General features: G+C 43.8%; 1 protein-coding gene and 1 long non-coding RNA gene across 9 annotated transcripts in view; both read right to left on the bottom strand.

Moving 5' to 3' along the window:
- The window catches only part of ANKHD1 (ankyrin repeat and KH domain containing 1), a 146805-nt gene that overhangs the window by 111453 nt on the left and 8936 nt on the right, over window positions 1-26416 (bottom strand). The gene's annotated exons all lie outside the window — the stretch shown is intronic.
- LOC138850156 (uncharacterized) lies at window positions 16675-22663 on the bottom strand. The gene is made up of 2 exons (XR_011389769.1): window positions 18241-22663; window positions 16675-17860 (listed from the first exon to the last, which is right to left on the bottom strand). It is a non-coding gene; the product is annotated as an uncharacterized lncRNA (long non-coding RNA).

Here is a 26416-nt window from a genome sequence, read left to right as displayed (position 1 = left end):
GGCCAGCGCCGCGGCTCACTAGGCTAATTCTCCGCCTGCGGCACCGGCACACCGGGTTCTAGTCCCAGTTGGGGCGCCGGATTCTGTCCCAGTTGCTCCTCTTCCAGTCCAGCTCTCTGCTGTGGCCCGGAAGTGCAGTGGAGGATGGCCCTGGTGCTTGGGCCCTGCACCCCATGGGAGACCAGGATAAGTACCTGGCTCCTGCCTTCGGATCAGTGTGGTGCGCCGGCCACAACGGGCCGGCTGTAGCAGCCACTTGGGGGATGAACCAACGGAAAAAGGAAAACCTTTCTCTCTGTCTCTCTCTCTCACTGTTTAACTCTGCCTGTCAAAAAAAAAAAAAAAAGTATTTTATTTATTTGAAAGGCAATGTTAGGGCCGGCGCTGTGGCACAGCAGGTTAACACCCTCGCCTGAAGCACCAGCATCTCATATGGGCACCAGTTCGAGTTCCAATTGCTCTACTTCCAATCCAGCCCTCTGCTATGGCCTGGGAAAGCAGTAGAAGATGGCCCAAGTCCTTGGGCCCCTGCACCTTTGTGGGAGACCTGGATGAAGCTCCTGGCTCCTGGCTTCAGATCGGCGCAGCTCCAGCCATTGCAGACATTTGGGGAGTGAACCATCAGATGGAAGACCTCTCTCTCTCTGCCTCTCCTCTTCTGTGTAATTCTGACTTTTAAATAAATAAATAAATCTTTTTTTTTTTTTTTTTTTTTTTTGACAGGCAGAGTGGACAGTGAGAAAGGAGAGAGAGACAGAGAGAAAGGTCTTCCTTTGCCGTTGGTTCACCCTCCAATGGCCGCCGCGGCTGGCGCACTGCGGCCGGCGCACAACGCTGATCCGATGGCAGGAGCCAGGAGCCAGGTGCTTTTCCTGGTCTCCCATGGGGTGCAGGGCCCAAGGACCTGGGCCATCCTCCACTGCACTCCCTGGCCACAGCAGAGGGCTGGCCTGGAAGAGGGGCAACCGGGACAGAATCCGGCGCCCCGACCGGGACTAGAACCCGGTGTGCCGGCGCCGCTAGGCGGAGGATTAGCCTAGTGAGCCGCGGCGCCGGCCTAAATAAATAAATCTTAAAAAAAAAAAAAAAAAAAAAAAAGGAAGGCAACGTTACAGAGATATCTGTAACATCTGCTGGTTCACTTTCCAAATAGTCACAATGGCCTGGGTTGAGCCAGGCTGAAGCAAGGAGCTTGTTCTTGGTCTCCCAAGTGAGGACGAGGACAGGACCCCAGGCTCTTGGGCCATCCTCTGCTGTTTTCCCAGGCGCGTTAGCAGGGAGCTGGATTGGAACAGGAGCAGCCAGAACTCGAACTGGCACCCATATGGGATGCAGCTTCGCAGGCAATAGCTTAACAATGCCAGATTTTAAAAAACGAGAATGCTGTGGCATGACAGATAAAGCCACCATCTGCACTGCCAGCATCCTATATTGGCACTGGTTCAAGTCCCAGCTGCTCCACTAAGATCCTGCTCCCTGCTAATGTGCCTGGAAATGGAGTGGAGAATGGCCCAAATCACTAGGCCCTTGCACTCACTTGAGAGACCTAGAAGAAGCTCCTGACTCCTAGCTTTGGATCAGCCCAGCTCCAGCCATTGTAGCTATTTGGGGAGTGAACCAGCAGGTGGAAGATTTGTCTCTCCCCGCCTCTCTCTCTGTTACCTTTCAAATAAATAAATAAATCTTAAAAAAGAAAAAAAATTAAGGTAATACCATTATAAATGGCAAAATCAGGTTTCAACCAAGGCCAGATGGCTTCAGATTCCATGCTTTTAACCACTATGGCATAATATCTCACAAATCTATAAGCAAAGAACCACAGTATCTAGTCTGATGTTTTGGCTAGTTGGTCATGAATATTTACGATGGACACCAAATTGAGATCTCCTAATAAAATTTGTAAAGTGAAATAATTAAAAATATATATTATATTATACATATTTATTTATATATTTTTATCACTTTATTATATCATTTATATCACTTTATTACTTAGTGATATACTAAATACCATAAAGTCATAAAACATTATCTTTAACTTCAGCCATAGTAACATTGAGCCATGTATTATACTGCAACACAACCTTTTTTTTTTAAAGATTTATTTTATTTATTTGAAAGACAGAGTTACAGAGAGAGACAGAAACAGAGAGAGGTCTTCCATCCACTGGTTCACTCCCCAGATGGCCGCAAAGGCCAGAGCTGCGATGACCCGAGGCCAGGAGCCAGGAGCTTATTCCAGGTCTCCCATGTGGGTGCAGGGGCCCAAGGACTTGGGCTATCTTCTACTGCTTTCCCATGCCACAGAAAAGAGCTGGATCGGAAGAGGAGCAGCCAGGACTCAAACTGGCGCCCATATGGGATGCCGGCACTTCAGGCCAGGGCTTTAACCCACAACACCACAGCACCAGCCCCAACACAGCTTCTAAAACATGTAATTATAAACACCAACATTCTAGATCTAGTTCCATATCAACAAATAAAATGTAGACAGTCATCAAAGAACCTTGAAAGGTAACCCTGTACAACAAAGAGCTTGTTGAAAGGCAAAAAAATTATAAGATATTTGTAGATATATAAATCTGCCACTGGAAATTCTTTTTATTAAAGATGGTAGTTTTTATGTTAACATTTTCATGAGGAAGTTTCAAAAAGTTCACAGAAATGGCCAGCACTGTAGTGTAGCAGGTAAAGCTAACGCCTGCAGTGCCAGCACCCCATATGGGCATCAGTTTGAGTTCCGGATGCTTTTTTTTTTTCTTTTATTTGACAGGTAGAGTTACAGACAGTGAGAGAGAGAGAGACAGAGAGTAAGGTCTTCCTTTTTCCGTTGGTTCATCCCCCAAGTGGCCACCACGGCCGGTGCTGCATCGATCCGAAGCCAGGAGGCGGGCGCAGGGACCCAAGCACTTGGGCCATCCTCCACTGTTCTCCCAGGCCACAGCAGAGAGCTGGACTGGAAGAGGAGCAACCAGGACTAGTACCCAGCGCCCCAACCAGGACTAGAACCTAGGGTGCTGGCGCCACAGGCGGAGGATTAGCCAAGTGAGCCATGGTGCCGGCCTACTTTTTTTTTTTTTTTTAAAGATTGATTTATTTATCTAAAAACCAGAGCTACGCAGAAAGAGGAGAGGGAGAGAGAGAGAGAGAGAGAGAGAGAGAGAGAGGAGAGGTTTTCCATCTTATGTTTCACTCCCCAGTTGGCCCCAACAGCCAGAGGTGCGCTGATCTGAAGCCAGGAGCCAGGAACTTCTTCCAGGTCTCCTATGCGGGTACAGGGGCCCAAGGACTTGGGCCATCTTCTACTGCTTTCCCAGGCCATAGCAGAGAGCTGGATCAGAAGTGGAGCAACCGGGTGGCGAACCAGTACCCATATGGGATGCTGGCACTTCAGCCCAGGGCATTAACCCACTGCACCACAGCGCCAGTGGGATGCTCTACTTTCAATCAGCTCTCTGCTATGATCTGAGAAAGTGGTGGAAGATGGCCCAAGTCCTTGGTCCCCTGCATACCATATGGGAGACCCAGAGGAAGCTCCTAGCTCCTGGCTTCAGATTGGCCCAGCTCCAGCAGTTGCAGCCATTTGGGGAGTGAACCAGCAGATGGAAGACAACTTGCTTGCTTGTTCGCTCGCTCTCTCTCTGCCTCTGTCTCTCCCACTCCCTCTCTGTAACTCTGCCTTCAAATAAATAAATACTTTAAAAAAAAGTTCATGGAAAATGTATATTATGAAAAAACTGTATGGTTTTCAGAATCTTTTGCACCAAAGTAAATTTATCTTTTCATTCCATTTTCAATGAATTTTTTTTTTTTTTTGGACAGGCAGAGTGGACAGTGAGAGAGAGAGACAGAGAGAAAGGTCTTCCTTTTGCCGTTGGTTCACCCTCCAATGGCCGCCGCGGCCGGCGCGCTGCGGCCGGCGCACCGCACTGATCCAATGGCAGGAGCCAGGAGCCAGGTGCTTTTCCTGGTCTCCCATGGGGTGCAGGGCCCAAGCACTTGGGCCATCCTCCACTGCACTCCCTGGCCACAGCAGAGAGCTGGCCTGGAAGAGGGGCAACCGGGACAGAATCCGGCGCCCCGACCGGGACTAGAACCCGGTGTGCCGGCGCCCCTAGGCGGAGGATTAGCCTAGTGAGCCACGGCGCCGGCCTCAATGAATTTTTGAAGTTCTCTTGTATTTTATAAATATGTCTTATGTAACATTTAAAAAACCTAAGTAAGGATTTCCAATTCTCTCCCATTAATTTTCCATTTGGTTAAGGCCTATACTACACAATGTACCATGAGAATACAAAAATGTGGCAGAAGAAATAAGGAAGATTCTAACAAGTACTACAAACAGCCCCAAAGAGATATAAACAGTACAACTATATGCATTTAAAGGGGGAGAAATAACTTCCAGCTCTAGTTATCTATGAAGACTGTGGACAAGAAGCAGCATTTGAAAACTTCGAAGGATGCAGAGAACTTCATTAAGAGGTCAGATAAATGGGTGAAGGAGGCAGAAAGATAAAAGTATTTCGCGTACAGGGGCCGGCACTGTGGTGTAGCAGGTAAAGCCCCAGCCTGCAGTGCCGGCATCCCATATGGGCACCCGTTCAAGATCCAGCTGCTCCACTTCCGATCCAGCTCTCTGCTATGATCTGAGAAAGCAGTAGAAGATGGCCAAAGTTCTTGGGCCCCTGTACCCACGTGGGAAGACTCAGAGGAGGCTCCTGGCTCCTTGCTTCAGATCGGTGCAGCTCCAGCCATTACAGTCATCTGGGGAGTGAACCAGGGGATGGAAGATCGATCTCTCTCTCACCAGGGGATGGAAGATCTCTCTCTCTCTTTCTCTCTGCCTCTCCTTTTCTGTGTAACTCCAACTTTCAAATAAATAAAATGTTTTTTTAAAAAAGTATTTCAGGTACAGAAAGGAATGAAATAAATTTTTAAAAATGCTCAGAGTGGGAGCCAGCGCTGTGGCATAGTGGGCTAAGCCTCCACCTGTGGCCCCGGCATCCCATATGGGCACCAGTTCTAGTCTTGGCTGCTCCTCTTCCTATCTAGCTCTCTGCTGTGGCTGGAGATAGCAGCAGAAGATGGCCTAAGTGCTTGAACCTTTGCACCTGCACAGGCAACTCGGAAGAAGCTCCTGGTTTTGGATCAGCTCAGCTCCAGCCATTGCGGGCATCTGGGGAGTGAACCAGCATATGGAAGACCTTTCTCTGTGTCTCCCTCTCTAACTCTACCTCTCAAATAAATAATAAAATTAAAAAAAAATTTTTTAGGGCTTAGAAATCCATTGGCGAAGTCATGAATGCTCTGCTCCCAAAAACAGTAGTTTCTTATGCATTAGTACTGAAAGTAAAAATGGTGTAACCAACCGTAGAAAACAATCTGACAGCACAAAAGTTAAACAAAGAATTACCATATGACCCAATTATTCCACTCTTTGGTATATAAATCTAAGAAAAATGAAATACAAATATTTGTAGTGACATTATTCAGAATAGGCAAAAAGTGGAAAAAAAAAAAACAAATATCCACTGACCAATGAATGGCTAAACAAAATGTGGTACAGCCATACAATGAATTTCATTCATTCATAAAAAGGAATACATACTAATACATGCAGTAATATAGATGAACCTCAAAAAAACAGTGAAAGAAGTCAGACACAAAAGGTTACATATCACATGAATTCAGTTATATGAAATGTTCAACATTGGAAAATCCAGACAGACAGACTATATTAGTGGTTGCCTGGGAAATCAGAGAGGGAAGAATGGGAGGGGCTGCTAATGAGTCTGAAGTTTTTTTTTGGAATGATGAAAATATTCTGAAATTATTCTGCTACAAAACCATAACCTCACAAATATACCAAAAGTCACTGAAATGTGACTTTAAATGCTAATTTGTATGATATTTAAAGTATATAATAATTGTTTTTTAAACAGACACAAAGGTGCCTAGAATACAACTATGGCATTAGACAAGAAAGAACAACTGAGAATATTGCATTACATCATATAAAAGTTGCCTCCCTGGTCACTATCACTAGGTGGAGAATTAGTAACAATGCTCTCCTGGGTGTCAATAATGTCAGCATCACAAAAAACAACACATTTCTAAATGCTTGAAAAGAATCAAATTCAGAAGAAAAACACAAAACAGAAATGTGTCCCTTGTCTTCAGAAAACCTAATAACTATTCTTTGAAAAGCACAACACCTAAGACAATTTGCTGAATTATTCTGTGTCTTTAAAGTGCACATAAATCAACAGGCAACAGGAATTAATAGAAAGAATACTGCACTAGAAAGCAGGAGAAAAAGTTCAGTATCAGCTCCATAATGTATTTTAACTTCAGGTATCTCATGACTTTCCTTTATTTTAATTATCACTCAAAACTCAACCTTTCTGACATTCAACTTTTTCAGCAATAAAGACAACATCTGCTCTGATGTTACAGTGTTATCGAAATGGTAAAACAAGGTAACATAGGTAAAAGCATTTTGAAAATAATAAAATTTTGGCATAGTAGTTTAGCTATCCCTTAGGAAAACTGCATCCTATATTAGACTACCTGGGTCTAAGTCCCAACTCTGCTTCCAGCTTCCAGTCCATGCATGTTCTAGGAGGCAGCAGGTAATGACTGAATAATTTGGGTCCCTGCCACCACCACGGAGACCCAGATCGAGTTCCAGGCTTATGGCTTTTACCTGGCCCAGTCTCTGTTGCTGTGAACATTTGGAGGGTAAACCAGTAGATAAAAAGTCAATCTCCATCTCTTTGCCTTTCAAATTAGTAAAAAAAATAATTAAAAAAAACAACAACAACAGTGTATTACTCATGAAATCTGTACTCATTAAATAAAAGGCTTCTTTGGAAGAAATAAAACCAACTGTATAAAAATAATTTTTATGGGTCAGCATCATGGTGCAGTGGGTTAAGCCACCACTTATGACACCAGCAGCCCATATGAATGCCAGTTGGAGTCCCAGCTGCTCCACTTCTGATCCAGCTCCTTGCTAATGTACCTGGGAAATCAACAGAAAAAGGTCCAAGAGTTCCTGGCTCCTGGCTTTGGCATGGCCCAACCCTGGCTGTTGCAATCTTTGGGGGAGTGAACCTGAGGATGGAAGGTCTCTGTCTTTCTGTGTCACTCTGCCTTTCAAATACATAAATCCTTTAAAAATATATAACTTTCAGAATGTAGTTCTATGTAATTACAATTCTTTTGTCCAGTCTCTCAACACAGTGTCTATTTTCTGTACCTTTCAAAACAGGAAAAATCATAATGACTGAGAATCTAGCATGACCCATTTTTATCAACATTTACTTGAATTTTCAATTCTGGTTTTAGGCAATTTATATGTAAGATATGACTCACGGCCGGCGCCGCGGCTCACTAGGCTAATCCTCTACCTAGCGGCGCCGGCACACCGGGTTCTAGTCCCGGTCGGGGCGCCGGATTCTGTCCCGGTTGCCCCTCTTCCAGTTCAGCTCTCTGCTGTGGCCAGGGAGTGCAGTGGAGGATGGCCCAAGTGCTTGGGCCCTGCACCCCATGGGAGACCAGGAAAAGCACCTGGCTCCTGCCTTCGGATCAGCGCGGTGCGCCAGCTACAGCACACCAGCCGTGGCGGCCACTGGAGGGTGAACCAACAGCAAGGGAAGACCTTTCTCTCTGTCTCTCTCTCTCACTGTCCACTCGGCCTGTCAAAAAAAAAAAAAAAAAAAAAAGATATGACTCACAAGATCAATGTTTTTAAATTTACTTATTGGAAAGGCAGACAGAAAAGGAAACAGAAAGACAGCTCTTGCATCTGCTTGTTCATTCCCCAAATCCCTAGGGCTGGACCAGACTGAAGCCAGAACCTAGGAACTCAATTGGGATATCCTATACAGGTGGCAGGGACCCAACCACGTAAGCCATCACCTGCTACCTCCCAGGGTGTTTATTAGGAGGAAGCCAGAACGGGAAGCAGAGTTGGGACTTGAACTCACACACTGGAATATGGGATATGGGCATCTTAACTGCTGTGCCAATTAACTGCCCCTAAGATCAAATTTTAAATATCCACAAAACTAGTTTTCCATCTGATGGTTCACTCCTCAAATGGCCATGACAGCTTTGGCTGGGCCAGACCAAAACCAAGAGCCTGGAATTCCATCTGAGTCTCCCATACAGGATGGCAGGGACATAAGCACTTAGGCCATTAATTGCCTCATTCTCAGGCACATTAACAAGGAGGTAGATCAAAAGTCAAATAGCCAGGACTAGAATGGGTGCCTGCACAAGCAGTAGCTTAACCCACTGCACTCCATGCTGGTCCCTCCATTAACTTTTTGAGGATCCCTCATATCTTACCAGATAAACCTGCTGAATCATACTCTTGCAATTCACATTTCATTACCTCAAAAAATATGGGGTAGGGGCCAGCACTGTGGCATAACTGGTAAAGCTTTGGCCTACAGTGCTGGCATCCTATATGGGCACTGGTTCAAGTCCCGGATGCTCTTCTTCCTATCCAGCTCTCTGCTATGACCTGGGAAAGCAGTAGAAGATGGCCCAAGTCCTTGACCCTCTGCAACTGTGTGGGAGACCTGGAAGAATCACCTGGCTCCTGGCTTCAGATGCACGCAGCTCCAGACATTGCAGCCAGTTGAGGAGTTGAACCAGCAGGTGGAAGACCTCTCTCTGCCTCTCCTTCTCTCTGTAAGTCAACTCTGACTTTCAAATAAATAAATAAATATTTAATAAAATAATATATATATATATATATATATCGGGGCAGTCAAGATGAAAATCATGTACAGCTAGCTACCAAGAGATGTTAAATATGACCAATTATGTATATTCAATATAAAAGGCTTGCTGATAATACAAAAGTGACCATATATGACAGATAAGCTCAACATAAATGGCATATCTAATGAAATTAGTATTCATCATGCAAATGAATATAAAAGGCTCTTATTTTCTTACATATAGCTAAAGAGCACGGCAATTTCCTTACTGCCTAATGATACTATTAACATAGCTCATCTCTATCCCACAGCTACATTCATAAGTAAATACACCCACTTACAAAATACTATTTTTGCTAATTTCAAGTTTTAAACATCGTAGAATTTTTTTTTTTCTGATTAGGTACAAGAATAAAAGATGAAGGAAAAAGACTAGTCAGGAATATGGCCAATCAAAAACTACGTATTTTCCCTTTACAGTTATCTCTCCTGAAATTCTGAAGACTAAAAACTTTGTCTTCCTCCTCAAAGGTCTTCCTTTCAACTTTCCTTTTTTAAAAAAGCATGCGACTTTTAGTTCAATTAAAATAAATAAAGGGCAAGACAGTGGGAAAGGGAACAAAAACTCAGTCACATTTTTATCCCATTTTGACATTTCATAAATGAACCACTGGATGGCAACAGTTACCAAGGGAGACTGACCACAGACTCAGTTGTTACCACCAAAAGAACTCAGTCATCCTGGCCAAAATCTAGTTAGAAAAATTTAGGCCGGCGCCGTGGCTCACTTGGCTAATCGTCCGCCTGTGGCGCTAGCACCCCGGGTTCTAGTCCCGGTTGGGGCACCGGGTACTAGTTCTGGTTGCTCCTCTTCAAGTCCAGCTCTCTGCTGTGGCCTGGGAGGGCAGTGGAGGATGGCCCAAGTGCTTGGGTCCCTGCACCCACATGGGAGACTGGGAGGAAGCACCCGGCTCCTGGCTTCGGATCGGCACAGCGCCAGCTGTGGCAGCCATTAGGGGAGTAAACCAACGAAAGGAAGACCTTTCTCTCTGTCTCTCTCTTACTGCCTATAACTCTCTCTCTCTCTCTGTCTCTGTCTCTCTCTCACTGTCTAACTCTGCCTGGCAAAAAAAGAAAAAGAAAAAATAAAGAAAAATCATTTATTAATCCAGCTATAGATTTAACCAAAACTCATTCCCACTGGAAAATAATTTCTACCAATTATGCGGTACATCCTTGTAGTGTAGTTGGCATTCAAACCAGCACTCTGATACAGGCCAACTGAGCCACAATGCCCACCCCACGCACTCTACTTTAAATTGGAATCATTATTTATACCAATTTTCAGAATGCTGGTGGCTTACTACTGATTTCTACCCAGAACAGCAAAACAGGATAGGCCAGTATTCCAAGAGCAACAAAGGTAATTACACAAACTATGAACTCCAAAGGCAAAAAAAAGAGAGAAAGCCATAATTACACAGCAATTCCTTTTTGCAAAATAAACCACAGAACTTCAAAGTTTAAACAGTAGCATCCACTGCAAACATGCCCCAAGACCCATTTGAACAAAGTAATATAGTTGGAATTCAGGGCCCAATATGACAAATTTAGGAATGAATTTCTGACCAAAACTCTAATTTAATCAGCAACATCTTGAAATACTACAAGGAAAAGCCTGTATTCATTAACATAAAATCCTTTTAAGCTTCCTTTCTAAAAAGATTTATTTATTTATTTGAAGAGAGGGAGGGAGATCTTCCATGTGCTGGTTTACCCCACAAATGGCCCCAATAGCCAGGACTGGATCAGGGTGAAACCAGGAGCCAAGAACTCCATCTGGTCTCCATGGTGGGTGACAGGAACTCAAGCCCTTGAACAATCATCTCCTGATTTCCCTCGTACATTAGCACAGGGCTTGATCAGACTTGAGGCAGCCAGGACTCAAAACAGGCTCTCTAATATATGATGCTACCTTAAGTGGTAGCAATCCACTGTACCACAATGTCCAACTCTCAAGCTTCTTTCTACAAAGAATACTATATTTCCAATGTCAGATCCATAACCTCTGGTCAAAGTACCTAAGTAGCATCTTGGGATATCCAAATTGGTTGGCTTCACCACAGCCCAAAAGAGAATCATCACATTTTTCCTAATTGTTAAGTTAAAGCTGAAGAACAATACCTATACCTTGCCCAACTACAAAAACACCATTCTAAACTACAGCTTTAATACAGAATCTAAACTATAATACATTTTTAATACATCATTCTAAACTATAGTTTTTTTATTTTATTTCTTTTTTTTTTTTTTTAATTTTTTGACAGGCAGAGTGGACAGTGAGAGAGAGAGACAGAGAGAAAGGTCTTCCCTTGCTGTTGGTTCACCCTCCAATGGCCGCCACGGCCGGCGCACTGCGGCCAGCACACCACGCAGATCCGAAGGCAGGAGCCAGGTACTTCTCCTGGTCTCCCATGGGGTGCAGGGCCCAAGCACTTGGGCCATCCTCCACTGCACTCCCTGGCCACAGCAGAGAGCTGGCCTGGAAGAGGGGCAACCGGGACAGAATTCGGCGCCCCGACCAGGACTAGAACCCGGTGTGCCGGCACCGCAAGGTGGAGGATTAGCCTAGTGAGCCGTGGCGCCAGCCTAAACTATAGTTTTAAAACAGAAACTATCTCTTAAAGTCTAATTAAAGATGGGAGGAAAAGGTTTTCTAAGAAAAAAAAAAAAAAAACAGCTACCAATGCCTTTAAAAAGAAAGACTATTACCTGCTTAAAAAGTTTTTAAAATAATAGGCCACCACTAATAAAATACCTCATATGTATCAGCATTTTCCATTCAATCTTTTTTTTTAAAGATTTTATATATTTATTTGACAGGTGGAGTTACAGACAGTGAGAGAGACAGAGAGAAAGGTCTTCCTTCTGTTGGTTCACACCCCAAATGGCCACAATGGCCAGAGCCACGCTGATCCGAAGCCAGGAGCCAGGTGCTTCTTCCTGGTCTCCCATGCAGGTACAGGGGCCCAAGCACTTGGGCCTCTTCCACTGCCCTCCTGGGCCACAGCAGAGAGCCGGACTGGAAGAGGAGCAACCTGGACCAGAACCCGGTGCCCATATGTGATGCCGGCGCCGCAGGCGGAGGATTTACCAAGTAAGCCATGGCGTCGGCCCCCATTCAATCATCTTAACTACTCCATGAAACAGGTTAAATAGTTTTCATTTTAAGTAACTGAAATGAAAAGTTAGTTACCTATCAAGATCACGTAACTATGAACGAGTCTGAACATACATCTGAGACTCTACTCCCTTTTCACCACAAATTGTACTACGTGAACTCTGTAAACAACAGAATGTAACTAAATCAACTACTAAACCAATGGAGTAACCAGAGAATCTACAACTGTCCTAAGGTCACAAACAATATTAGAAAAAGCTTTTTAAATTTAAAACTAAATGTAACTGAGTATCAAGTTAACTAACAAAGCTGTCAGGGTTCTCAAAGAGTCAAATACTTTTAGTAAACTGTAACAGCTATTAAAATATTTCTAACCAGCACACACACAAGAAAAAAAAATGCTTGTGCCACCAAAGATTTTTTTTTTTTTTAAGAGAGACTGGGGCTAGTACTGTGGCTAGAAGGTAAAGTCCTTCTCTTTGAAAAGATCAACAATGTTGACAAACTTTAGTGGAGAGACCAAGAAAAAGAGAAGACTCAAATTACTAAAATTAGGAACAAGAGAGAGGATCTTAACACAGAAATAAGAGATTATAATATAATATTATTAAGGCTGGCGCCACGGCTCAATAGGCTAATCCTCCGCCTGCGGCGCCGGCACACCGGGTTCTAGCCCCAATCGGGGCACCGAATTCTGTCCCAGTTGCCCCTCTTCCAGGCCAGCTCTCTGCTGTGGCCAGGGAGTGCAGTGGAGGATGGCCTAAGTGCTTGGGCCCTGAACCCCATGGGAGACCAGGAGAAGCACTGGCACCCCATGGGAGACCAGGAGAAGCACTGGCTCCTGCCTTCGGATCAGTGCGGTGTGCCGGCCGCAGCGGCTATTGGAGGGTGAACCAACGGCAAAAGGAAGACCTTTCTCTCTGTCTCATCTCTCTCTCTCACTGTCCACTCTGCCTGTCAAAAAAAAAAAAAAAAAAAAAAAAAAAAACAAAAAACACTGACTTAGGAAAAAAAATCTGAATAGATCTATAAAAACAAAATTGTAATCAAAATCTTCCTACTGGGGCCAGTATTGTGGCACAGCAGATTAAGATGCCACCTGGGAAGCCAGTATCCCATACAGGTGCCAGTTCAAGTCCCAGCTATTCCACTTCAATCCAGCTCCTTGCTAATGTGCCTGGAAAAGCAGTGGAAGATGGTCCGAATATTTGGGACCCGGCACCCAAGATGAAGCTCCTGGCTCCTGGCTTCCACCTGGTCCAGTCCTGGCAGTTGCAGCCATCTGGGCAGTGAGCCAACAGATGGAAGATCCGTCTCTGTTCTATCTTGCCCCTTCTCTATAGCTCTGACTTACACATGAATAAAATTTTTTTAACTTAAAAAATTTTTTAAAAAAGAGTGCTCAATTACACATTAGAAAAGCCACAGGAATGAAGAACCCAGCAATTAAGCCAAGGGAATCTTAATGCTAAAAAACAAAACATTATTTCCACTATCCTAATAAATGAGTAAGGTTAAGATTACAATGAAGTCTTGACGTCTCACCATCCTAAACATAAGTTGAGCATTGAACAGTCCCAAGAAATACTCACTGAGTAAAAAAAAAAAAAAAAAAAAAAGCCGGCGCCGTGGCTCACTAGGCTAATCCTCCACCTTGCGGCGCCGGCACACCGGGTTCTAGTCCCGGTCGGGGCGCCGGATTCTGTCCCGGTTGCCCCTCTTCCAGGCCAGCTCTCTGCTATGGCCAGGGAGTGCAGTGGAGGATGGCCCAGGTGCTTGGGCCCTGCACCCCATGGGAGACCAGGAAAAGCACCTGGCTCCTGGCTCCTGCCAGGATCAGCGCGGTGCGCCGGCTGCAGCGGCGGCCATTGGAGGGTGAACCAACGGCAAAAGGAAGACCTTTCTCTCTCTGTCTCTCTCTCTCACTGTCCACTCTGCCTGTCAAAAAAAAAAAAAAAAAAAAAAAAAGCCTCAAAGACTCATAAATCTCTAATAGCAATCAGGAGAGGACAGCATAACAAGAACAAGGACTCTTAGAATACGAGCCCACCACTCACAACGTAATCTGAGCTGACTTATTTTACCACTGTTAGCCTCATTTTCTTCAGCTCTAAAATAAGAATAGCAGCAGTTACATCACATCATCATTGATGAGTAAGCAATATATCTAAATTGCACAACAGTGTTTAACACATTGTAATTGCTCAACAAATACTAAACATTATCACTATTAAAATTACCACTGCTACTATTATTAAGGTAAGTCTGCCTACAGATCTCTTCTTCATATTCCTACCTCTCCACTCCACAAAAAATACTACCGAATCCATTAATAATTGTCTTAGGCTAACCAGTAACATGAGCATGAACACAAAAATGCAATAAAGTATTACAGGCACTACAGAAGAGTTACATACAAAAAATGGGAACACAGAGGAGGGGATTATCAATTTCAATTGGGGCAGTACTGAAGGAAATCAGAGAAGGAAACCAGCTACTCCACTTCCGATCCAGCTCCCTGCTAACATGCCTGAAAAAGTCCTTTGGGCCCCTGCACCCACATGGGAGACCTGGAAGAAGCTCCTGGCTCCTAGCTCCTAGCTTTGGATCATCCCAGTTCCTGCCACTGCAGCCATTTGGGGAGTGAACCAGTGGATGGAAGATCTGTGTCTTTCTTTGTGACTCTCTGTAAATCTGCCTTTCAAATAAATAAATGAATACTAAAAGAAAAAAAAAAGTATCCAACAGGATGGAAAAAAGGTTACAGCAGCAGTGTTAGAAAAGTATTTACAGGGGCCAGCGCTGTGGCGCAGGAGGTTAATCCTCTGCCTGTGGCGCCAGCATCCCATATGGGCGCCAGTTCTAATCCCGGCTGCTCCATTTCTGATGCAGATATCTGCTATGGCCTGGGAAAGCAGTAGAAGATGGCTCAAGTCCTTGGGTCCCTACACCCACATGGGAGACCTGGAAGAAGCTCCTGGCTCCTGGCTTCAGATCCGTGCAGCTACGGCAGTTATGGCAATTTGGGAAGTGAACCAACGGATGGAAGACCTTTCTCTGTCTCTTCCTCTCACTGTCTGTAACTCTACCTCTCAAATAAATAAAAAATAAAATAAAAAGTGCTTACAAAGAGACCCAGATTTGAACTCTAGCTCCATCATTACTAGACATATGACCTGGTGTATGTTATAAATTATCTCGAAGCTTCAATTTTCTCATATATTAATTGACAATAACATCACTTTCCTCAGATGATAGCTACAATTGTTTTAAAATAGAGGCATGCATGTTGTACAGCAGTTAAGTCACCACATGGGATGTCCATATCCCATTTCAGACTACCTGGTTCAAGTCCTGGCTACCCTGCTTCAGATCCAGCTTCTGCTAACATACACTCTGGGAGGCAGAAGACAATGGCTCAAGTACTTGGGTCCCTGCCACCCATGTGGGAGACCTAGATTGAGTTCTAGGCTTCTGGCTTCATCCTGTCCCAGCACTGGCTGTTGCAGGCATCTGGGGAGTGAACCAATAGATAAAAGATCTCTCTCCATTTGTCTCTCTGCTTCTGTCTGTCTGCCTTTCAAATAAAAAAGAGAATACATAAAAATCATAAAATATATAGGTTGGGGCTGGCGCTGTGGTGCAATGGGTTAACACCCTGGCCTGAAGCGCCGGCATCCCATATGGGCGCCAGATCAAAATGGGTGCTGGTTCAAGACCCAGCTGCTCCACTTCTGATCCAACTTTCTGCTATGGCATGTGAAAGCAGTGGAAGATGGCCCAAGTCCTTGGGCCCCTGCACCCGCGTGGGAGACCAGGAAGAAGCTCCTGGCTCCTGGCTTTGGATCGGTACAGCTCCGGCCTTTGTGGCCAAATGGGGAGTGACCCAGTGAATGGAAGACCCCTTCCTCCCTCCCTCCCTCTCTCTCTCTCTGCCTCTCCTCTCTCTGTGCAACTCTTTCAAATAAATAAATCTTTAAAATGTGTGTGTGTGTGTGTGTGTGTGTGTGTATATATATATATATATATATGTAAGCAATTAGCTGTGGACAATAAGCACTCAACATATAGCAGCTACTGTTATACTTCTAGAAGACCAAAGCAATGAAGTACATATTTAAAGGCATATAACAGCTTCATATTTTCAAAACTATAGCAATTTGGTATGGTTGGCATATAAAAAGCAAATGAAGTATGGTATAATGAGAATACAGTTGGAAAGATAGACAAAATCCAAATCCTTAACAACCCCGTATGCCAAGGGATGGGAATCTTTTTTCTACCAATAGTCATTTGGATATTTATAACATCATTCATGGGTCATATAAAATTATCAACTGAAAAAATCCTGCCAAGATTTACTAAATTTGAAGTCCCACCTGCAGATGCCTTGGCAAAGCCAGACCAGCTGATTTTGTGGGCCTTACATGGCCCGCAGGCAGTTCATTCTCCACCCCTGCTATCTGCCATACCAAAAAAGTTGAATCCTTACCTAAGGGATGAGAATGATTTTAGTCAAAGGAATGATATAATTGAGCCAACATCAGAAAAATTTACTCTAACAGTAGGCTAGATGAAGAATTGGAGAGCTATAATCCTGGAGGTCAATAACAGCCAGGGATCACTGTAATGATACACATGATGTACACAAGGTTTACAGAAGAAACAATGAGGATACAGAAAAGGGGACTGTTCAGATGTGTGGTGAGAAGCAGTAGCAGATATGAGCTCTGAGATATCTGGCTAGAGTAACTAGCTGGGGGCAATGCCATTTACAAAGATGGGGGTTGGGGAAGAAAGGCTTGAGGGTGGAGGGAAATAATGAGCTCAGCTTGAAAATTAAATGAGGTAATGCAATTAAAGTGCACAGTATCAAGAACACTCAAGTTTAACTTATGTATTAATAAATTCTCCTGAAAGGATCAAAGCAAATATAATCTGAATAAATAATTTACCTTATTTTCTCATTCCCTGAAATGTTCATATTCCTGAAGAGACTAATGTCTTTAAGAGCAAGAAATAAATTTTTTCATCTATTTCATTCCAAAGCCTAAAACAAAGCTTAACAAATAGTAAGGGGCCAGCATTGTGGCGCAGTGGTTTAAAGCTCCAGTCTGCAGTGCCAGCATCCCATATGGTCGCCAGTTCAAGTTCTGATTGCTCCACTTCCGATCCAGCTTCCTGCTATGGCCTGGGAAAGCAGTAGAAGATGGCCCAAGTGCTTAGGCCCCTCCCCTGCGTGGGAGACCTGGAAGAAGCTCCAGGCTCCTGGCTTCAGATCGGCCCAGCTGTGGCCTTTGCAGCCACTTGGAGAGTGAACCAGCGGATGAAAGACCTCTCTCTCTACATCTGCCTCTCTAACTCTGCCTTTCAAATAAATAAATAAATTTTTAAAAATTAGATTCTAAATGTGAATAAATAAACCCAGTCTAAAACACCAATCAGAATTTTTTTCTTTTTTTTTACTGCAAATCAGAATTCTTAAACAGATTCTAATCAAGAACCTGTGAACGAAGAAATTCTACATGTAAGAATTAATAAAGAAGTCCTACCTCAAACTAAACTGACTTCAGTAAATAATTTCAATAAATAAACAACAAGATGATAATACACAATAGTAAGTAACTATATTGTATCATCATGTTATTTTAAATTCTGTTGGGAGGTTGATAAGAGGCCAAATCCATCCATGAGTTAAGTATAGCCTTAAACAACGTCACTTCAAACTAAGAGAAAACAAAATTTTCCTTGTTAACATGTCAGTCTAGTCCCAAGTGAAACTGGTTCTAAAACACAGTACTTGCCTTATTTTTCACAGTTAAAGTAACTAGTAATCTTAACACTAGACCACTTGAGCAGTGACATACTGTAACTGAACCAACAAGGGATTACACCAGCTTGGATGTTAAGCAAAATGCAGGTTACTTAGCTATTGAATTTACACCTCTTTTTTTTTTTTTTTTTTTTTTTTTTTGACAGGCAGAGTGGACAGTGAGAGAGAGAGACAGAGAGAGAAAGGTCTTCCTTTTGCCGTTGGTTCACCCTCCAATGGCCGCCGAGGCCGGCGTGCTGCGGCCGGCGCACCGCGCTGATCCGATGGCAGGAGCCAGGAGCCAGGTGCTTTTCCTGGTCTCCCATGGGGTGCAGGGCCCAAGCACTTGGGCCATCCTCCACTGCACTCCCTGGCCATAGCAGAGAGCTGGCCTGGAAGAGGGGCAACCGGGACAGAATCCGGCGCCCCAACCGAGACTAGAACCCGGTGTGCCGGCGCCGCAAGGTGGAGGATTAGCCTATTGAGCCACGGCGCCGGCCCTGAATTTACACCTCTTAAGGAATTGTCAGAAAATTACTGTGCGGGGCTGGCGCCGTGACGCAGTAGGTTAATCCTCTGCCTGCGGTGCCGGCATTCCATATGGGCACCTGTTCTAGTCCCAGCTGCTCTACCTCTGATCCAGCTCTCTGCTGTGGCCTAGGAAAGCAGTGGAGGATGGCCCAAGTCCTTGAGCCTCCTGCACTGGCATGGGAGACCTGGAGGATGCTCCTGGCTCCTGGCTTTGGATCAGCCCAACTCCGACCACTGCGGCCAATTGGGGAGTGAACCAACAGAAGGAAGATCTCTGTCTCCTTCTCACTGTCTGTAACTCTACCTCTCAAGTAAAATAAATAATCTTTTTTAAAAAATTATTGTGCATTATATTCTATTCCTTTTATTCCTTTGTTTATTATCCTGGAAAAAATATACTCTTTAGTCTTTATATTCCTCTTGCAAACTATTATACCCATAGGATTTACTAAGACACTGTGGTACTCAAACCAACCACCTCCTCTCTCTTTGGTTTTGTATACCCAGGCTTTCTCAGGGAAAGGATACAAGGGAAAAAAAACAAGTATTGATACTATGGCAACTTGTTCTTTTTTCAGTCTGGCAAATTACAGATTTTAAATCACACAAATTCCCCAAACCCAACCACCTTCAACATATACAGAGGAGAAGAAATTCTAAGAGCTAGAATGTTATAGGAGGAGTCTTCTGTGTATTTTAATATTCTGCAGCATTTTAAATACCACCAATAAACATGATTCTTAGAAATTAGATCAAGAGAACAAAAACATATCATATCCATAAACCCAGAATAGCCAAAACAATCTTGAAAAAGGATAGAAGATTTACACTTTTCTCAAAATTCACTACAAAAAACTATAGTAATCAAAAGAGTATGGAACTGGCATAAGGAGACTAATAGATCAATGGACTAGAAAAGACAGTTCAGAAAAGAATCCTCACATTTACAGTCAACTTTTTTTTTTTTTTTAGATTTATCTATTTATTTTAAAAGGTAAAGTTACAGCGAGAGAGAGGGAGAGACAGAGTTCTTCCATCTGATAGTCCACCCTCCAAAAGGCTGCAATGTCCAGGGCTGGGTCAAGCTGAAGCCAGAAGCCAAGAAATTTATTGAGTTCTCTGTGTGGGATGTAGAGTTCCAAGTACCTAGGCAATCTTCTGCTGCTTTCCCAGGCACATTAGCAGGGGGCTGGAGCACAAGTGGAGCAGCCAGGACACCAACCAGCACTCATATAGGATGCTGGCATTGCAGGCAGCAGCTTGACATGTTCACCACAACACCAGCCCCTTACAGTCAACTGATTTTCGAACAGGGTGATAAATCAATTCAATTAGCAAAGAAATATAGTCTTTTCGATAAATGTAGCTGCTAGAACAACTGAATACCTATATTCAAAAGAATTAAGTTGGATCTCTACCTCACATTCTATACAAAAATTAACTCAAGGAGGCATTCAGCTTACCAATTAAGACACTCAATTTCCAAACTGATGTACCTAGGTTCAATTCCCAGCTCCAGCCCAACCTCAGCTTCCTGTCAATGCAAACTCTGGGAGGCAGCAGCAACAATGCAAGTAACCAGGTTGCTGGCACCTGCAAGGAAGACTTGAGACTCTGAGTTCCCAGCTCCTAGCTTTGGCCCCAGCCCAACTGCCACCATTGCAGGAATTTGGGGAGTGAATCAGTGGATGGGAGTTTTCTCTCAAAACAATTTTTTATGTTCTAAATTTATTTATTTTTACTTATTTGAAAGGCAGAGAAAAAGAGTAAAAGATAGATCTCGTATTTACTACTTCACTTCACAAATTCCTGCTATATGCAGGGCTGGGCCAGACAGAAGCCAGGAGCCAGGAACTCAATGCAAGTCACCAGGGTAAAAGACATATGGGAAAAGTTCCTTGTATTAATCTTGCAACTTTCCAGGAACTTTAAAACTGTATCAAAATAAAAAGGAACAAAAGAAAAGAATGTATCCAACATAATTTGGACCACTACCCCTTATGGAATTTTCTCTTTAATAATGATGGTTTGTTTCATACGTTATAAAATTTACCAACTGTTCTATTTTTAAAAGGCAGAAACAAAAATGTAGAAATGTAACAGAAAAATAAGTATATACTTAGAAAAGAAATACAACTAGAGGCTGATAAGAGCTGAACATCCCTTCAAATTGTTAACAGTCAAGGAATTAACAGATATGGGATTTCATAAAATGCCAGTTAAAACTCTCAATTCTACATCACTGTGGCTAGTGCTGTGGTATGGTAGGTTAGGCCTCCGACTGTGGCACTGGCATGCCATATGGGCATCAGTTCGAGTCCCATCTGTTCCATTTCAGATCCAGCTCCCTGCTAATCTACCTGAGAAAGCAGCAGAGGATGGCCCAAGTGCTTGGGCTCCTGCACCCGCATGGGAGACCCAGAACAAGCTCCTAGCTCCTGATTTGGATTGGTCCAGCTCCAGCCACTGAGGCCCTTTAGGGGGTGAACCAGTGGATACAAGACCTCTCTCTCTCTTTCTCTGTCTCTCTGTTACTCTGCCTCTCAAATACATATATAAATCTTTAAAAAAAAAATAAATTCTACATCATTAAAGAATACACTACAGGTTAATTTATTTAAGTTTAATATCATATTGAAATAGTTTTTCCAAAATGAACTCATCTCTATTCACATAATGGATAAAAAGTACTCTTAATAGCATATAAATTGCCGGCGTCAAGGCTCACTAGGCTAATCCTCCGCCTGCAGCGTCAGCACCCTGGGTTCTAGTCCCAGTTGGGGCACCGGTTCGGTCCCAGTTGCTCCTCTTCCAGTCCAGCTCTCTGCTGTGGCCCAGGAGTGCAGTGGAGGATGGCCCAAGTGCTTGGGCCCTGCACCCACATGGGAGACCAGGAGGAAGCACCTAGCTCCTGGCTTCGGATCGGTGCAGCGCACCAGCCAAAGCGGCCACTTTGGGGATGAAACAACGGAAAAAGGAAGATCTTTCTCTCTGTCTCTCTCTCTCTCACTGTCTAACTTTGCCTGTCAAAAAAAAAAAAAAATAGCATATAACCAATACATGCAACATTCTGATCAATCACAAACTAATCAAGGACTAACAAGGAAATAAAGACAAATCAGGAAAAAATAAATATTCAAAACATCCACCGGCCGGCGCCACGGCTCAATAGGCTAATCCTTCGCCTGCAGCGCTGGCACCCTGGGTTCTAGTCCCGGTCGGGATGCCGGATTCTGTCCCAGTTGCTCCTCTTCCTGTCCAGCTCTCTGCCGTGGCCCGGGAGTGCAGTGGAGGATGGCCCAAGTACATGGGCCCTGCACCCACATGGGAGACCAGCAGAAGCACCTGGCTTCAGATCAGTGCAGTGTGCCGGCTGCAGCAGCCATTCGGGGGTGAACCAACGGCAAAGGAAGACCTTTCTCTCTGTCTCTCTCTCTCACTGTCCACTCTGCCCGTTTAAAAAAAAAAAATCTACCAAATAAAGAATTCCATGCTATTTGAGTTTAATGGCTTCAGGGAGATCATCAGTAATGGTCAAGCAGTCTTTTTCTGCTACAGATGCTTTTTAGTATTTTGTGAAGTTCAAACCTTTTGATTTGCTGTATCTACTGTGATGAAGTAATTACATATGATTTGTATCAAAACTTGTTCTCATCCAAAATGATCTAGAGATTTCATGTAATCACTATCAAATCCCAATGTCCCCCTTTTTTTTTCAGATTTATTTGTTTGAAAGAGAAAGAGAGATCTTCCATCTGCTGGTTCACTCCCCAAATGGCTGCCAACAGCCACAACTGGGATGTTCCAGAGCTAGGAGCCAGGAGCCTCTTCCAGGTCTCCCATGTGGGTTCAGGGGCTCAAATACTTGAGCCATCTTCTGTTACTTTCCCAAGCACATTAGCAGGGAGCTGGATCAGAAGTGGAGCAGCCAGGACTTGAACTAGTACCCACATGGGATGCTGGCACTGCAGTTGGCAGCTCAACCTGCTATGCCACAGCGCCAACCCCCCAAAGTCATTTTTTGAAGAAATACAAAGACCCATCCTAAAATTCATATGAAATTTCAAAAGTCCTTGAATAGCCAACACAATATTGAAAAAGGGCAAAGTTGAAATAACACTTATTCCAAAACTTAATACAAGGCTACAGAAATCAAAACAATGTGGTATTAGCAATAAGGACAAACATACAATGAAATATATCAGAAAACCCACATATAAATGCCAATACGGGCCTGAATTAGTGCTGCAGGGTAACCCAACACAGCAATACCAGCAACCCCTATGAGTTCTGGTTCAAGTCCTGGCTGCCCACCTTTTGATCTAGCTTCCTGCTAATGTGCCTAAGAAGGCAGCAAAATTTAGCTCAAGTGGTTGGGCCACTGAAACCAAGTGGGAGACCTGGTTAGAGTTCCAGACCTCTGGCTTCAGCCTAGCCCAGCCCCAGCAGTTGTGGCTATTTGAGTGAACCAGCAAACAGAAAATCTCTGTCTCCATCTCTCCCTCTCTGTAATTCTACCTTTCAAATAAATAAATAAAATTTTAAAATAAAAAATTAACTCAAAATGGATCATACATATAAAATTTAAGAGCTAAAACTACAAAACTCTTAGAAGAAAATGCTGGAGAAAATTTTCATTAAATTATACTTGACGGAGCCGGCGCCGCAGCTCACTAGGCTAATCCTCCGCCTTGCGGTGCCGGGTTCTAGTCCCGGTCGGGGCGCCGGATTCTGTCCCGGTTGCCCCTCTTCCAGGCCAGCCCTCTGCTATGGCCAGGGAGTGCAGTGGAGATGGCCCAAGTGCTTGGGCCCTGCACCCCATGAGAGATCAGGATAAGTACCTGGCTCCTGCCATCGGATTAGCGCGGTGCGCCGGCCGCAGTGGCCATTGGAGGGTGAACCAACAACAAAGGAAGACCTTTCTGTCTGTCTCTCTCTCTCTCACTGTCCACTCTGCCTGTAAAAAAAAAAAAAAAAAGCCGGCGCCGTGGCTCAATAGGCTAATCCTCCACCTTGCGGCGCCGGCACACCGGGTTCTAGTCCCGGTTGGGGCACCGGATTCTGTCCCGGTTGCCCCTCTTCCAGGCCAGCTCTCTGCTATGGCCAGGGAGTGCAGTGGAGGATGGCCCAGGTGCTTGGGCCCTGCACCCCATGGGAGACCAGGAAAAGCACCTGGCTCCTGGCTCCTGCCAGGATCAGCGCGGTGCGCCGGCTGCAGCGGCGGCCATTGGAGGGTGAATCAGCGGCAAAGGAAGACCTTTCTCTCTCTGTCTCTCTCTCTCACTGTCCACTCTGCCTGTCAAAAAAAAAATAAAATAAAAATAAAAATAAAAAATAAAAAAATAAAAAAATAAAATAAAAATAAAATAAAAAAAAAAAAAAAATTATACTTGACAGGCCGGCCCTGTGGCACAGCAGGTCAAAGCCCTGGCCTGAAGTGCCGGCATCCTTTATGGGTGCCAGTTCTAGTCCCGGCTGCTCCTCTTCTGATTCAGCTCTCTGCTATGGCCTGGGATAGCAGTAGAAGATGGCCCAAGTCCTTGGGCCCTTGCACCCACGTGGGAGACCCAGAGGAAGCTCCTGGCTCCTGGCTTCGAACTGGTGCAGCTCTGGCCTTTGTAGTCATCTGAGGAGTGAACCATCGGATGGAAGACCTTTCTCTCTGTCTCTACCTCTCTCTTTAACTGTCCTTCAAATAAATGAAATAATATTTTTAAAAAATTGTACTTGACAATGACTTCAAGAATATAACAGCAAAAGCACAGATAACAAAAGAAAAAATTATTTTAAAGTCTAGGTAAGCCACAGAATTTGGAAATTATATATCTGATAAGGAACTAATAAAAGGAACTACTGCAACTAAATAGCAAACAACCAGGGGCAGGCATTTGGAACAGAGGGTTAGATTTTGGAATGCCCACATCTGTCATCAGAATGTCAGAACGCCTGGTTTAGTTCCCGCTCATCTGCTTCTGGTCCAGCTCCCTGCTGATGCTCATCTTGGGAAGTAGCAGGGTGATGGCTTAGGTACTAGGGTCTCTGCCACCCATGTAGAAGACCCAGGATCAAGTTCCTGGCTCCTGGCTTAAGACTGGCCCAGCCCAGGATATTGTGGGCAGTTGGAGGGTGAGTTGGCAGATTTAAGATCTCTCTGTCTCTATCTCTCTGCCTTTCAAATAAATAAAAACCTAGGAAAAAGAAAACTTAGATTTTAAATCTGTTTTAGAATGTGAATAGACATTTCTCCCAAAGATACACAAACAGCCAATAAGCTCATGAAAAAATGCTTAACCACTCATCAGATCAATATAAATCAAAACCAATGAGACACCACTGCATACCACAGAGGATAGCTATTATCAAAACACAAACAGCTACAAACAGAAAATAAGTGTTGACTAGAATGTAGAAAAGTTGGAACATTTACACATTCCTGCTACAGAAGACAGTATGGAAGTTCCTTTAAAAAATTAAAAATTGGCTCTCGGCTTTAGCGCCATCTTCTTGGAGACCTCCGCGCCATGAGAGCCAAGTGGAGGAAGAAGCGAATGCGCAGGCTGAAGCGCAAAAGAAGAAAGATGAGACAGAGGTGCTGTCACGGCTGTGCGCGTGACGGCCGGGGGCAGGAGGAGGAATGCCCGTCCTGGGACGCCGGTGCATCTGTTGGACTGCGAGCCGCTGCGGCCGGATCACTGCGAACACCTGGGAGACCGCTCCGCTGACACAGAAAGGGCCCCGCAGGCCGCCCTGGGCCGGGCATTCTGGACTAATCCTGCTCTGTTGTGGCCGAGTGTAACGCACGCGTGTACAATAAAAAGCCTCTGCTGTCCTAGCCGAAGAACCAAAAAAAAAAAAAAAAAAATTTTAAAAAATGAATTATTATGATCCAGCAATTCCTTTTCTGGGTATATACCCAAAAGAACTGAATGCACAGTCTAAAAGAGGTATTTATACACCTGCATTTACAGTGGCATTATTCACAACAGGGAAAAGGTAGAAGTAATCCAACTGTCCATTAACAGATGAGCATAGAAAAAAATAGAGTATATATACAATAGAATATTATTTATCTCAAAAAGGAATGAAATTCTAACACATGCTACAACTGGATAAACCCTGAAAATATTACACTAATTGAATAAAGCCAGTCACAAAAGTATGAATACGGCATGATTCCAATTATATCAAGTATGTAGAGTAGTCAAATACACAAACAGAAAGTAGAAGGGGAGTTGTCATAGGCTGGGAAAGAGAATTGGGAAATCACTGTTTAATAGCTACAAAGTTTCATTTTGGGAAGACTAAAAATCTTACAGATAGCCAATGGTAACAGTTACAACAAGGTGAAGTGGTTTAAATGGTAGACTTTGTTATATATATTCTGTCACAATTTAAAAGCACAAAGAAAAAAACAGTTAAAATGCTAAACATTGGGGCTGGCACTGTGGCGCAGCGGGTTAACACCCTGTCCTGAAGTGCTGGCATCCCTTATGGGCACCAGTTCGAGACCTGGAATGCTCCACTTCCGATCCAGCTCTCTGCTGTGGCCTGGGAAAACAGTGGAAGACGGCCCTAGTCCTTGGGCCCCTGCACCTGCATGAGAGACCCAGAGGAAGCTCCTGGCTCCTGGCTTCGGATCAGTGCAGCTCTGGCCAATGTGGCCAGCTGGGGAGCGAACCATCAGATAGAAGACCTCTCTCTCTCTCTCTGCCTCTCCTCTCTCTGACTTTCAAATAAATAAATAAATAAATAAAATAAAAAATGCTAAACTTTGTTATGAATACTTTACCACAGTTAAAAAAAAGTTCTCAATCTAACTATCCTCATTACAAACACACATATTAAACTTACCTTGGCAATTTAATAAGTTGTTTTCTAGTTTAATTCTTTAGTTCTTAGAGTTAATTCCTAGGGGTACATTTGCCTTTCTCTCTTCAAAATTGCATACTAATATAAATAAATCAAGTCACTAGGAAGCAGTGGGATATCCAGATTTTTAAAGAAAAACCCTTTCTACTACTGAAATTGCAACCTATTCAGAAAGAAGAAAATTTTGCAAGAATAAAAAAATGTAATGGGAAAAAAAATCAAAATGTGCTCTTGGCAAACAGTTACCAAATCTCAGTTCAGCAAAGAAAAAAGTGCTTTATATTCAAC

The sequence above is a fragment of the Oryctolagus cuniculus genome, chromosome 6 (genome assembly GCF_964237555.1).
Source record: "Oryctolagus cuniculus chromosome 6, mOryCun1.1, whole genome shotgun sequence".
Lineage (NCBI taxonomy): Eukaryota > Metazoa > Chordata > Mammalia > Lagomorpha > Leporidae > Oryctolagus > Oryctolagus cuniculus.
The sequence above is the reverse complement of the archived record's forward strand: the minus strand, read 5'-3'. Positions and strand labels throughout refer to the sequence as shown.